Here is a 16246-nt window from a genome sequence, read left to right as displayed (position 1 = left end):
GTGTCGATAATACCGAGGAGAGAATGAACCGTCGGATCACTACATATTGTGACCGTCGGATTGTAAGTTACAAAATGTACATAGTAAAGAAACACACTTTACCTAACTCTATACTAGACCAAGTTATACTTAACTATTTCCTATGTGTCGGAATATCCTAACATCCCCCCTTAAGAACAACTTGGGATAGGATTGAAGGATTTACAAAATATGACACAATAGGAGAAGGAAGGAGGCACTAGAGCCTATCCCCCCTTAGTGACAACTTCCTGAACTCCAACCATAAATCGAAGTTTAGTGAACTTCGCCTCTGTGAGAGCCTTTATAAGGATGTCTGCAACTTGATCATCTGTTGAACAATATTTCACTTCAAGAACATGGTCGTGGATGAGCTTTCTGATGAAGTGCATGTGTAGTTCAATGTGTTTGCTGCGCTGATGTTGGACTGGATCTTTGCATAGTTGAATGGCACTTTGATTATCACACCAAAGTGTAGTCGGATGTTGCTGCTGAAAGCCAAACTCTGACAGGATTTGACGAAGCCACAAGGCTTCCTTACTAGCTTCTACGGCACCACGATACTCTGCTTCTGCTGAAGAAAGAGAAATGGCACCTTGTTTCTTGCAAGCCCATGTAATAGGTCCTGAACCAAGAGTGAACACATAACCTGCAGTAGACTTCCGATCATTAGGGTCACCAGCCCAATCGGAATCAGTGAAACCAACCAATAGAGGAGATGCTTCGGCACTGTAATGAATCCCAAACTGAACTGTACCTCGAACATAACGAAGTATTATTTTAGCTGCTTTCCAATGACTTTCACGTGGGTTTTGCATAAACCGAGCAACAAGGCCAACGGAAAAGGAAAGGTCAGGACAAGTATGGGTTAGATACAAAAATTTTCCTACAAGTTGACGGTATAAGGTAGCATCAACTTCAGGAGAAGTACAAGTGACTTAAAGTTTGACTCCAAACTAAAAGGGAGAAGGGGCTGGCTTACAGTCTTCCATGTGAAAATGGCGTAGAATATCACAAGCATACTTGGACTGGGAAAGGGAAATACCTTCCTTGGATTGCAAGACTTGAAGACCAAGAAAATAATGTAAGTGTCCTAAGTCTGTCATTTCAAACTTCCTTTTAAGGCTAGTCTTCACATGGTTTATAAGGTTGGGATCACTACCAGTCAGGATAAGATCATCAACATAAAGAACAAGAATGATAAGAGACTTGCCCACTTTCTTGGTGTAGACAGTATTGTCAGAATGACACCTAGAAAAGCCATTTTCTAAAAGAAAGTTATCCATTTTGGCATACCAAGCTCGAGGAGCTTGCTTGAGACCATAAAGGGATTTCTTAAGCCGACATACAAGGCTGGAGTCTATTTGTATAAAGCCAATAGGTTGTTCCATATAGATTTCTTCATGCAAGTCCCCATGCAAGAAGGCGGATTTAACATCCATTTGATGGACTTCCCATTTGAAAGAGGCAGCAAGGGAAAGAACAAGGCGGATAGAGTTCATTTTGGCAATAGAGGAGAAGGTTTCAGTATAATCAATGCCTTCAACTTGTGAAAAACCCTTAGCAACAAGACGAGCTCTATGTTTATCAACTTTCCCATCTGGTCCATACTTGGTTCTGTAAACCCATTTGCATCTAACAAGTTTTCGTCCCTTTGGTAGAGGAACAAGATCCCATGTATCATTTGCCAATAATGAATGATATTCTTCATTCATAGCTGCTTCCCAATCTGGATGGCCTGAAGCTTCTGCAAAGGTGTCAGGATCATAATTCACTGAAGCTTGAGCCAGTAAAGAAGAGGCTCTGTCAAACTGAGAATGTGTACGTCGCTGATCTGTAGGATCACCGGCAAGATCACCTACTGCATCCCGAGTAGCACGGACCCATTTTGGAAGCTGAGGAGCTGAAGGAGGATCCTGAGAAGGTGGGGGAGGATTTTCATCCTCGCTTTCATCATCTGAAGAAGAAATATTTTCAAAAGTAGAAGAGATAGGGAGAGGTGGCACATCCGCCGAACTAGGCTCGTAGGCCGATATATTTCTAGCAAACTTTACATCTCTTCTAATGATAACATTTTTGGACTTAAGTGGAATAAGTCTATATCCTTTGACATCTTCAGAATATCCAACAAAAATACATTTTTCACTCTTAGGTTCTAAAGCTTTATGTTTCTCATCTAGAATATGGGCCCATGCTTCACTTCCAAAAACACAAAAGTGACTTACATTTGGTTTAATTGAGCTCCATGCTTCTTCTGGAGTGATATTCTTTAAAACCTTAGCAGGAGTGCGATTTATTATGTAATTTGCACAGTTAATTGCTTTTGCCCAATAATTAAGACTAAGTCCTTTAGATTGAAGCATACAATTAGCCATTTCCTTTAAGGTGTGATTCTTCCTTTCAGCTACACCATTTTGTTGTGGAGTATATGGAACAGTATGTTGCATTTGAATTCCATTCTCAGTGCAAAAGTTGATGAATTTGTTGTTAACATATTCTTCGCCATTATCAGATCTTAGCTTAAGAATTTGATGTCCAGATTGTTTTTCAACGAAGGCCTTAAAGGCCAAGAACATGTTAAATACTTCACTCTTGAGTTTTAAGAAGTATACCCAGGTGCGTCTAGAGAAATCATCAATGAAAGTTAAGAAATACTTGTAGCCAGAGAATGAAACAACTGGAAGTGGACCACATAAATCACTATGCACGAGCTGTAAAGGGGCTGAGGCGTGCCAAGAGGCATGTTTTTCAAAACTGTCCCGATGATGTTTTCCGAGTACACATCCGGAACAAACACCATCTCTGCAAGATACCATTGGAAGACCTGTCACCATATTTTCTTTACATAGATTCTGAAGAGAGCGATAATTTAAGTGACCAAATCGCTCATGCCAAAGTTTGCTCACTTCATCATTATGAGCAACAAATACCGAGGGAAGATTTGATGACCCAAAGTTGTGAAACTTATACAACCTTGTAGAATCATCAACAATGCCAGTACCTAAAATCTGTCTAGGATCTCTTAGGTCCTTAATTACAACATCATGAGGTGAAAATTCAACGATTTTACCTTCACCTGAATGAGTTATCTGATATACAGATAGAAGGTTGCAGGATAAGGTTGGAACACATAATACATCATTAAACTGACCATTGTCTATATGAACAGTTCCAGTCCCTACAACACTAAGAGATCTATCATCACCAACATATATATTTTTGGTGTTACAATCATTTAAAGAAGAAAACATGGCTTTGTTTTTGGCCATGTGATAAGAAGCTCCAGAATCAATGAGCCACTCATGAGAATGAGAAGAAGAAGATACATATAGTGCATAGCCAGACCGAGATGCTTGACAACCACATGCAGAAAGTGCCATTCCTGAAGATGAAGTTGAAGTTGAAGAGTGCTCCAAATGGATGTTATGCTTCTTCATTGCTGCTTCCAAGGCTTCCATCTTCTTAAAGCATTTGGATTCTAAGTGGCCATCTCGATTACAAAAGTTGCAATGTCTATCAGTCTTCTTCCCTTTGTTTTTATTTTCTTATCATTTTGTTGAAATGATTTTTCATTTTGAGGCTGAAATTGCTTAGGACCCTTGTTTGGTTTAGGACCATTCTTTTTAGGATACAACTTCTTAGGATTCTTTGGATTTGGTTGCTGCTAGGCGGCTAACGCTTTCTTATAAGAGTTTCCAAGATTAAGAAGACCAAGGTGTAAGAGTTTTTTTTGTTCTCTTATTAAAGAATCACAAAAAGAATCAAAGGAAGGGGACTTGTAGTCTTGTCCTTGAGAAATGAAGGCTTCTCTTGTAGAATGGAAGGTGGAAACAAACACAGAGTAGGCTGGTCCCAACTTAGTAAGAATGGAATATATAAGGTTACTATCTTCTTTCTTAACCTTAACACCTTCCAAGAGAAGTCTAAGGGTCTTGAACTTGGACAAAAAATCTTCAATGCAAGAAAAATTATTGGGGTCCAATGTAAGCAACTCATTTTCAAGTTGATGGGCTCTAAGTTCATTTTTAATTCCAAAGACTTTAGTAATCTATTTCATTGCTTCATCAGGAGCATCAAGTTCTGCAATATGGAATCTAAGATCTGGAGAAATAGACATCCCTATCAACCCACGTGCTTGGTCTTGCCTATTTTCCCATTTAGCTACCTTATCTTCATCTTTCAGTTTGGTTTCTTGGCCTGTCGCTATTCTGTAGAGACCTTTACTTCTAAGTAAATCCACAATGTAGGACCACCATTGGAAGTAGTTGGTGCTGTCAAGAATAACTTGGCATGGACTTTCCATTTTAACAAAAACTGAAGCTATAGATGCTAAAACTAAGTGTTCCAATGGAAAGATCTCGAAAAATTAGGCTGTTTCAAAAAAAACGGTTCTGAAAACGGCTTCCGAATGAAGAAGTTATGGCTTTTTGAAGAAAATTTGATGAAGTCGCCGACGAAGTGCGGGAATGTGCGGAAATGAAACATCCGCCCCCACAAAAAGGAGACTTGAACTCAAGACCTCTACTCTCATAAATTAGCTTTGGACCAAGTGAGCTATACAAAAAGTTTGAGAGAGAGAGAGAGGGGGGGAGGTTGAAGCTTTGGGTTGTGTGCTTGCTTTGAGAAAGCTCTTTTTCCCTACAAAACAAAAAACACAAAACCAAACACGGACATACAAAAAAGAACGAACCTTGCGGCTCGAAGTTAGCTTTAGCCGGAAACTAAATATTTTCCTCAATGTTTCTGATTTTCCGAGATCACACTAAGACGCAGCGGAAAAGAGCATACGCATGAGAAAAATCCTTCCTTTCTGTTTCTGATTTGCCCAGATCGCACAGAGTCATGGGGCAAAGAGCATATGCAAAAATGAAAGGTATAGATCCGGTAATAAAAAAGGCTAAATAAACCAAAACCAAAATAAACAGAGAGAAAATAACTGTAAACTGCAAATAAACATTGTATACCTCCAGATCTTAAAAATGACGCAGCTAGGGCTACCGGAAACCTTTTCGCGTGAAAGGAAAGGGGTTCCTCACTGGAACAGATGCTCCCAACACAACAAAGCAGTCCTCTTGGCCCGAAAGCAGTCAGAAACAGTAGATCTAGGAAACGGTAGTCGGATGCAGTTCTACCGGCTTCAGATTTGGATCACCAATGGACGCGGCCCTCAAATAGCTCTGATACCATGTAGGAATTTACAGGGTAAGTTCCTCAGACAGAACACCAAAGGACACTGCTCACAAACAGATCACAGATCAATACACCAGTACTTTTGACGTGGTTAAAACCCTCAAAGAGGGAAACAGTCCACGGCCTGAGCCAACGCGGCCACTTCAGGCAATTTATTAATAAAAGAATGAAAATTTACATAAGCTTCTCTCACAGACGGTTAACCTACAAATGACCCTCCATGCTATTTAAATAGAGATCATGGACCAATCGGGTGTTAAGCCACGGATCAAGTGTCGATAATACCAAGGAGAGAATGAACCGTCGGATCACTACATATCGTGACCGTCGGATTGTAAGTTACAAAATGTACATAGTAAAGAAACACACTTTACCTAACTCTATACTAGACCAAGTTATACTTAACTATTTCCTATGTGTCGGAATATCCTAACATAAAGAAATAGAAAGGAAACACACTTCAAACAGATACAAACAAACCTAATCATGTACTTGAAGCGCCAACATGCTACTAAGACCCTGTTGTCACCAAGTTATTTGTTCACACAAGTTAAGCTTCTCTTCTTTCCATGAATCAATCTAAAGTAAAACACACATGCAAATAAAAATAAGGAAACAACAAGGCTTTGGAGCAACCCCACCAATGTGGACGTGTAGGTTCTTACCTCTTCTCTTACTATTTTATCTCCACCCACAAGTTGCCCCTGTAACTAAAATCATGCAAAAAATATCTTGTGAAAGAAACTATGCTCAAATACCTTTAGCACCTTCCCGACAACGACACTAAAAATGTTGGTGGAATTATATGTATTCTAATTTCAACAATTAATTATCAATCCGAGGGCATAAGACTTATAGATGTGAGCACAGGAAATGCAGGATTAGAGCATATTCTAACCTATGCTAACAACTAGTACTAGAAATAATTAACCACTAAATGTTATAACTTGTCACTTGATTGTGGGACTCTAATGCTTATCGAGTTTCAAACCACAATTTTTCATAATTACTAACAGACAATGTTCATGTGGTGTTATTTATGTAGCTTATTAGGTCTTGAGACTTTAGTGGTTCTAATCCTTATTGTTGCATACAAAAGTTCATTAAACATGTTGTAGAAAAGTAAATGTCGACAACTATAAGCAAAAACATGCAAGGAAAATAAAGAAAATAAGGAAATAAACTATAAGAAATGCCTTAACGAAATATCAAAAATAAATGCTAAGCAAGATTAGAGTCATAATGATATATTGTAGGTCCTTATTCATTGTAGGAATATTTTACCAAGTAGCTGCAAATCTCCAATCAATTAAAGAATCCTAAACTACAAATTACATATTTTTTAATACCCTATTCTAAAAGAGAACTTAGTACATTATTAAGTACAAAAAGTCTGGAAATTGAAGTTCTGAATATTAGTACCGAAATAAATACAGAAATTCTATAGATTAAAATTTTGGGTATGAAAACATATTAAGAAACCAATTTTAAGTTTGTTTAACTCTTAAGCCTGAGAAAAATAAATTTGAATTTAATCATAACATGTTCTATTAACAAATATGAAAACAGAGAAGCAAATTTAGAAAAAACTAAAGACTCAAATAAAACATTAAATAAAATATGCAATTAAGAATACTAAATATTTTCTTAATATTACTATACTTTACAAATAAAAATCAGGACGTTACCTAAGTCGAGGGGACCTTCTCGACCTAGCAACATGCCTAGAGACTAAATCAGATCATAACAATATGCAGAACTAAACAATAATTAAATCTTTATTGCAGAAAATCAATTGTCGACTTTACATACAGAAATTAAAATTTGTTACAAACGAATCAGCTCAGAGTAATGATGCAATTCCTCTCTACGTCCTCTCCTCTCCCATCTGCTGCGTAGATCTGTTTCTTTATAAACATAGAATGAAGGAAGCAATGATCAAAGAGGATCATATCAACTTCCATGAAAATCTAACACCATACTAAAGTAAAATAACAAATATTATTTTAAACAAATTCGTTATGATTTAAGATCATATTGGAACTTTCATTGAAGATGGGAATGATGCCACTTGGCATTAGTTTGACTTTCCTCCACGTTTGGATGTAACTACAAATCTAGATGTAGTTTCCTGTAGTTGTTAATGCGCAAGTGCAGAATCAGATACCGAATTAAGTACTGAATTCTATAGGTGGAATTTAGGTTTGAATAATGTCTTGAGCTTCACATGTGAGCTAAGTGTGAACATAAATCCATCCATAAACATATAGTTGCAACCCATGTCATCCCGAGAAGTGCTAATGTGTGAAACTTTACTTAGTAATGAAACTAATATAAGTATTGAATTGTCAAATTCAAGTACTAGAACTTATTGTTTGGGCACATAAACATATTAGTAAACCATCATTGGGAAACCACGTTAAAAACTCATTTAATCATTAAAAATATAAGAAATCATTAATAATTATCCACAAGCTAAAATGAATGCATTTAGTGAAAATTGGTAATATGATAGTTACGGAATATGCTATAAAAGTATGAATATGGTAGTTGTAAATGAAAGGTTTAGATAGCCAATACGATAACATATCTAGGGCCCAACAAGTTCGTTTTTTGGCTTAGAGTTTTATTTGATTGGGTTTGGTACATGAGTTAATTGCATCATTTATGTTATACGTTTATTTATTCTATATAATAACACCATTCTAATGATTTTTCACTTTCCAAAACCACTATATGCATTTTATTGAAGATTTCAAAAAACTTCTCAAGGACGTAAACTATGTGAATGTGTGTGTGTGTGTGTGTGTGTGTGTGTAATAGAAATTAAATTTATATTTTATTAGAAAAAATATAAAAACTATATATTTAAAAAATGAAAAACTAATTTATATTTCATTAAAAAGAATTATTATTTGAATTTTAAAGCTTAGCCAAATTTCAGTGAGATGGAAACTATGTATGAACAAATCTCTTTTAGGTGGAAATATTGTTAGGAGTGGGATATTTAATTTGGATCTCATGAGTTTGATAGTTAGGGAATACTATTGGATTGCATTGATTTCAATATATATTAATGGATTGCATTTTATATAAGATGGGTTTGCATAGAGACATGACGTCCAACATAAATCCATTATAGATCTTGAAACTCACGAGGATTTAGAGTTAAGATGGATCTATTCTTAACAAACAAAGGTAATTGAGAAATTTTAAAATAAAATTATCATATTACTTATATATTCAACAAATTTTGTGTTATCTCGCCCAATTGGAACCAACGTAGATCCATCTTAACTCTAGATCTATCAAGCGGCTAGAGGGATCAAATCTCTCGACGTGCAAACCTCTTTTTGAGTGCAAAACTTGAGGAAATGTTTTCACCTTGAGAGATTTGATCCCTCTCAGTGCTTGATAGAACCAAAGTTAAAATGAATCTATGCTCATTTTGAACAACACACTAATAAAATGTTTTAACTATAAGAAATTCTTAATTTTCACTTGTTTTGTATACTATATCGAAATATTTTATTATAAATATTTATTAAAATGTCACATCTAACACATAAATACATTGAATTATTTATGATATTAAAAATTTGTAAAATGTTACATATCAATTCCATATTAAACATTGGTTGAATTATAAAACTTTTTCATACTTTGAATTAGAAAGAACTTATTAATGGAACAAGAACTCTCTCACTCTCTCTCTAAATTATTAATGAAATAATCTCTCTCTCTCTCTTGCTATATATATATATATATATATATATATATATATATATATATATATATATATATATATATATATATATATATATATATATACACATTATGAATATTAAAATATTAATATTTAAAACATTTAAAATATTATATATGAACTCCATATTAAGAATGGAATAAATTACACATCTCCCTCACAATGGAAAGTGAAAATAAAAGATTTTTTTTAATTTGAACAAAATTATTTTCCTTTATATAAAGTCGACATAAAATTATGTTATTTATAATTGATAGTAAAATATTTTTGTTTTAAATGTTACATGTCAACTTAGAATGAATAACGCATCACTTAGTATCAATAATATTAATTTTACAAAAGGGTGAAGAAGACCAGTACTTAGCCATTAAGGGGTAGATTCCTTGGGGATGTCCTCAGAGGGAAAGAATATTCTTTTATAGTTGTTAAAAATTGGTATTTGTTTTATTATAAATTTAATGATTATTTAAATTATATTTTTTAAATCTTATTCAAATATTATAATACAAATAAAATTGTTTTTACCCATTTTAGTATAGAAATTTCGTTTGAGAAGTATGTCTATGAACTTCCTTTAAAGAGTATGATTTTAATAAAAGTTAAGGAGAAGAAACATTTACCCTATTTTAAAAACAAACCAACTTCTTTATAGTTAGTAAAAGATCACCCAAACATTGATATCATGTAGCAATATTCTCATTAAAAGAAATTTTTGTTAACCTATGGATATTACATTAAATTGAAAAATGAGTAAGTTCCATAGGCATCACCTATATGGAGACAAATCCTTTAGTTCGAAAGCCATAGCTTGCAGATGCGTATGGAGCTAGAGATTGAGAAAGAGGTTGTTGAAGCAATGGAAGTAGAAACAACTCGAGATGTGAATCCTATTATTTACCTTGAACCAAATGATCTAGTTTACTGAGTAGTTTAAGCTCCAGAGTTTCTTCCCTCTAAAGTGAATTTTGAAGCCCATTGAAGTTATAGGGGGGCCCAAGCCTACCAATCACACTACCTTATTGTTCAACCAGTGAGATGGCCCTTTAGATAGAAGTAGTTAGCAACCCCCTAAAGGTTCACCTCACGCACTCCACTATATACTAGGAATTAAGAATCATACTTATGACTCTGTATAGAACCAAACATGATTGTTCTCACTACCTAGTATATATTAATGACATCTTCATCACTCTAACACCCTCCTCCCACATTGTTACAGGGAAAAGTGTCTATTTAGAACTGCTCTATCCCACTAAGGTGTGACAGCTGCCTTAGAAACAAACAGAGAAAAGCTACTTATGTTTTTCCTTTATGAATTATAGATAGAGAGGAATGGAAAGACCAACCTCTGTCTTGCGCTAATCCCTTGATTCGATCTCTCTCTTCTTTGATAGTCCTCAGCTACCTGCTCCCTTGCACGCCCAGCTTCACAAAGTACCTGTAAGATCACAGAAGCATAGCACTATACAAAGACATGGATCTATAATCATAAACAATCTCGGATCAGATGTAAATTGACCATACAAATGTAACAAGCATCAATGATACAAAAGCATGGAGGAAAACTCAAATAGCTTTTATTGATAAACAAGAAAAGAGCCAGGAGGAGTTACAACCAGTTGTTCTGACCCAGCATCAACCTCCCAGCAAAGAAGCCCCTCTTCACCTCAAACAAAGCTTAGATCACCCAACAATCTGATTTTTGTCTCTAGAAACCAACATCAATTCCTTACAATATGCAAAATTCCAGCCCCTGGATCTCTGGGATGAGGGATCCATATATAGATATCTGTAAGGGGGATGAGTCAGCTTGTGATTTGATTAGTGTCTTCTCTCTGATAGTTCTTGCTTCCACTTGGAGACTGAGGGCCTCTTACTCATCCTTGGTCGAATTTAGTGAGGCAAGTGTCACAGGAGAAGATTCTGGAAGCTTCCATTGCCTCTCCACCTCGCGGAATGACACTGCCATTTGTCATTTCTCGCCCATCGCACCCCACAGAAGGGACTTTTGAAATGCAATGCACCCTCACAGTGTATTTGGGTGAGATGCAACGCACTTAGCCAGTGGAGCAGCTGCAATGATCCTGTTTTGACCAATTCTGAGCAGTTTCTCATGGAGAACTTCTGGGAGAAGCTGTAATCTGTTGACCTTGTTCCTTTAGGGTTAGAACAACACTTTTAGGGACTTAGGAGCCCTTGGTTTATGGACATTTCATGCTTGGGGTTGTAGGGCCCAAAAATGTCTATAACAGTTGCCCCCTAAAGTATGAGGCCGTTAATCTTTTGGTGTCGAGTGAAATGCTTTATTATGAGGATCCGAAGTTCTTTCAATGCTGGGAGGAGACCTGTAATAAGATACAATACAATACATTATCTTCATACTATTTTCATGATCTGGCTGAGGCGGGCATTCCCATGCTCAGCTTTATAAATTCATTTTAATGTACATAGGACAGACAATCGTCTGAGTGTAGACTGATGATTCTGATAGAGCCATCATCCTTTTGAGTGGATGATTATCTGTGCAGCAAAGATGTACATTTAATGTCTTTATTTCCCTAAATATATATTGCAGCCCGGATGGATGAAACTAGATCCGGGGTCTTCAATCTCGTCCGATCTTCACTCAAAGTACAAGTCGATCCATGTGAGAAATGTTCTAAAGTCGAACATGGAAAGACATCGCTTGATTACCAGTCAATGATGTAAATTGTTAACAAGCGCGAGAGGAATCACCGATAATGATAATGATCCTCAAGGTACTGCAGTACAGTTCACGTGGTGTGAATAAAGGACTTGGCGTCGAACACCACGCAAAATCTTTCGGTCGAAGGCCATTGATGTAAACCTGTCGCCGGAAGTGAGAAACTTGTCATTGAGGCATGCAAGCTTCAAAGTGCTGAATGGGGTGTTCCTAGATCAACTTCTTGGATAATGAGCTGATGTCGACAAGAAGTGATCCGTCACAGGAGGGCCTTAATGAATCCCACATCAATGACACGGAACGGAGTAAATGATTTTAATGGAGGTGAAAACGATCTGGTGATATAAGGTTCAGGGTGGCGGTCATGAAAGAATGGAGTATAATGTATGGTAGTGGGTGAGACACAGGTGAATTCTCTGAATGACTTCTCTTGAACATATCGGTGACACTGATGTGATGGATTGGTAGCATTAACCCCAAATGTGGATGGTATGGCGTGACCATGGTGATGTGACCAGTGAATGAAACAACCCAACTCAACTCGGACACGGAGCGGAAGTGTTATGTTCAAGAGCGACTTGCTACCAACAAAGTTTCTTTAAGTTTTCTTCCCAATTTTTCCCCAGTCATTGCTGACCAGTACCTCTTTATTTTTTTTCAAGCTTGAGGAGGATAACATATGCTTGTTCTATAATTTTCCCTTCGGGCAAACCCATCGCTATGTTTTAACGAGCCTAGCGATAGTGAAACTCGTTCTCGTCTATAGACAAGTTTGTCGCTATTAATATTTTTAACGAGTTTAACGACAAAGATAACTTGGTCCTTTTCAATTTTAGAGAGTCTGAAAAGGAACGTAAAGGTAACTCCAAAATTCCTTTTTCGTCATCTAATCCCTTAAGTCCGGAAAAGTATAAAACAATACAGAAGGGATGGATTTTCGATACTTTTAACGAGCCGAACAAAACAAGCGCTTGATATTTTTGTGTAATAATCCCTCAGGTCCAAAAAGATTAAAATCTAGAGGAGGGATAGCACTTCCTGTCCCTTTAACGAGCTGGAGAGGCCAATGGCTCGGCAATCTTTTCATATTTTACGAGTCAGTTGAAAAGAGCTTAAAGGAGACTCGTCTTTTGAGGAACGAGTGATAAAACGGGTAGCAGCTGATTCCAGGTAAGGTTTGGAATTTTCCAATCACGGCAGTGTCACAAGGATGGCTAGTGAAATCACTCTTCGCAGCTGTTCCTCAAAATGGGTAAACAATCAAATGGAGGTGAATGATCGGCCAATGAAAAAGTGGAGGTGACGGTGCAAACATGACCAAGGCTTTAATGGCTGAAGTACTACATTCACGATGGTTATTTACCAGGGAATAGTTCATTTTTTAACGAGCTTAAACGCAGGTGGAAACATTTGCTCATGTCTTATGTTTATTTTTTAACGAGCTTGAACTATGTGCTAAAACTGCTCGATGCGGGTTTATTTTTTAACGAGTTTGAACCCTGCAGTAACACTGCTCGTGGCGGGTTTATTTTTTAACGAGCTTGAACCCTGCAGTAACACTGCTCGTGATAAGGTTGCATGCCCCCAGCATAATAACGCAAATCGAGGTGCATGCCCCCCAAGCTTCATTGCATTCAACTCGGTGGTTGGAATGAAGGTTTTCCTTTGAGATTTGGAAAGGGGATTTGTTTCATTTTTTAATGAGGTTGACACAGTAAAAGAACCATCCTCAAGACTCCTTGTTTCATTTTTTAACGAGGTCGACACGAGATAAGAACCATCCTCGAAGTCCACCGTATTTACAGTATTTGATAGAAAATCAAAAATTGATGGATGAATGTTGCTGGAATAATCTTCGTGGTAATCCGGAAGATGGGAGCGATGGTGGTAATCTTCCCATGGTGCCTCTCTTATCATCATTGATTGAATGATTCCTTCGTCTGTAGAATGTACATGCGACCAAGGATCTAAAGGGGTACCATATTCCTTAGACCTATCTATCCAAACGCTTGATGAGCGTTGATTTGGGTTTGCCCCCCAGGCCAAGAAAATTGATTGCTACAATATTTCTAAAATGGCGATGATCCATGCTGACAAAATGTTTAGGAATCTTCCGAATGCATTAGATATAGAATATTTCATATTGTAGGTTTGCACTGTGCCCACTTCCGCCAAATTACTCGAAGGCGGTAGGGCAGAAGTACCCATTAAGGCAGGGTCTTTTAGGAGACCTACTCCTATATTTTGAAGCGAATGATTGCTTCCATGGATCATTGGAATGCTTCCCGTAACTTGTGAACTGTTGGGGAGAAATGTTTGTTGGTCGACGATTGTAATTCCTCCTTGGAAGGGACATGCAATCTTCTTGAAGTAGGTCGACACAACTGCGGCCATGGCATATATCCAGCGCCTTCCCAGTAGGATGTTGTAATCAAGGTTTTCGTCGATTACTTCAACATCAATTTCTACTCTTTTGCCCCCCAGTTCAACTTGCAAGTTACTTAAAATCCCGTATGGAGTGTATGATCGTCCATCAAATGCTTTTAACGTCGTTGACGATCTTGACAAGGGTGGTGAGCCTAAATTTTTCCAGCAACTCATCGACATAATACATGTAGATGCCCCCTCATCAATAATTGTTCGATGAACAGTTTGTTGAGGGCTTTCACTTGAATAAGGAAAGCTAGTTGAGCTGGTAACTGAGGGTCATATCCTTTATGATCAAAGGCCACAAGATTGGAATCCATTGGGCCAATCCCACCTATTGCTTATGATAAAGCTTGCTTTTGGGAGGGGCAATTTTGCGGTACCTCAAGTGTCGACATAGCGGACGGCGATTGGGCTAGGTCCTCTATTATATTATAATTTTGTGCTACTTTTGCACGAGGATTAAATGTCGATTTGTGTACTACTCCATTCGGCGACTTTATCATTGGTTCAGGAATGATGGGTGGCACAACTTCGGTCAAAGTTGTTGTCGAACTACTAGGTTGTTGATTAGCCTTGTTATTCGACAGCTGTGGATTCCCATAATCTTTATTCCTTGTCAAAGCATCATTTTGCTGCTTTGAGATAGACAACATAAGCACTTGGGATTGGGAAGCATTTTGATTAGCAACCATTTTGGTTCCCAGGTTTGGAAACGGATCAGTCAATACCGCTGAGGTTTTTGAACTCTTAAAGAGTTTCTTAACTTCAGCTATATGTGGACAATATCTTGTCCAATGATCCTCATCGCATATATGACACCCCGCAGGGGGTTTCCTTTGCCCAGAAGGATTTGCAGAAGGTTTTTCAGGAGATGACTCATCTTGCTTCTTTTTTCTCCCTTTCTTTTTCTTCTTGCCCCCTGGTTGCTTCAGTTGTTTGCCTTTGTCGGTCGACACGACATTTACTTCCGAGGCAAGAAGTTCCTCATTTGCATTTTGACTGGAAATCTTACGGGCCTTTTTAGATGTAGCCTTTGTCGATTTCGCGTCTGTTGCGCCAATCACGCCATCACCGGCATGAGAGTCATTGTTTGATTTAGGAGGAGGAGGAACGGAAAATTCCGGTCTAGGAGCATCAGGTATTTTATCGTAGAGCGTGCCAGACTAAGTATAGATCAAGTCTAGATATTGTGCATGAGCAATAACTTGCTCTTCAGTGACGACTCCTCCCTTTGCCACATCTTCTGTGATAGAAGGTAGTAATGACTTAATAAACCATTCAGCTAGCAGCTGATCAGGAACATATGTTTTTACCATTCTGCGAGGACGTCGCCACTCATGAATATGATCAGATATGTGAGTAGCCATTGTTTGTTTGAAATTGGTAAGAAGTTCTGTTCCCATTTCGTACCTTATCGGTAACTGAAAATGGGTTAAAAAGGTTGTGGCTAGGGTACTGAAGTTGTCAAATGAAGCTCTGGGCAATTCGATATACCATTTTGCTGTCGGATCAGTTAACGTCCTCCGAAAAAGGCGAAGCCTAATCGAATCATCGTTTAGGGTGTTTGATGAACACCACAGATGAAAGGTCATCACATGATTCGATGGATATTCACCCGGATTTCCATTAAATTTAGGAATATCTGATGGAAGTTTATGCGGAATCGCTGGCCACCAAGGGGCATAAGCAATTGGATCATTCGTCAGCCAGTTTAGATCTGGTAATTCTAGAGTTGCTACAAAGGGCAACTGTTGATTCAGGTTAGGCGAAGCATACCCAGGATAAGATGGAATCGCCTGAGCAGTGGGTCTTTGCATACCAGAATAATGTATTTGATGCTGACAACTTTGACAAGGTTGATGGGCATAACCATTATAATATGGTTGTTGATAACTACTTTGGAAATGCGGTTGCCCATTACTTACAAAGACTTGTTGCTCAGGTCCTTGATATGATTGCTGGAATTGCGGTTGTTGAGATTGAACTAGCTCTGGTTGTTGGACCATTTGCTGTTGTCCAATACTGGATGATTGACCAAGATGAGGAGTCATAGTACTTGTTTGAGCCTTAGTCGCTCCAGATAAGGAGGCACTAACCTGAGGTTGTGATTGAGTCATTGAGACAAGAGGCTATTGTAT

This window comes from Pinus tabuliformis, chromosome X (assembly GCF_031772625.1).
Source record: "Pinus tabuliformis cultivar Carrire ecotype Pingquan chromosome X, CPIR1, whole genome shotgun sequence".
NCBI lineage: Eukaryota > Viridiplantae > Streptophyta > Pinopsida > Pinales > Pinaceae > Pinus > Pinus tabuliformis.
The sequence above is the reverse complement of the archived record's forward strand: the minus strand, read 5'-3'. Positions refer to the sequence as shown.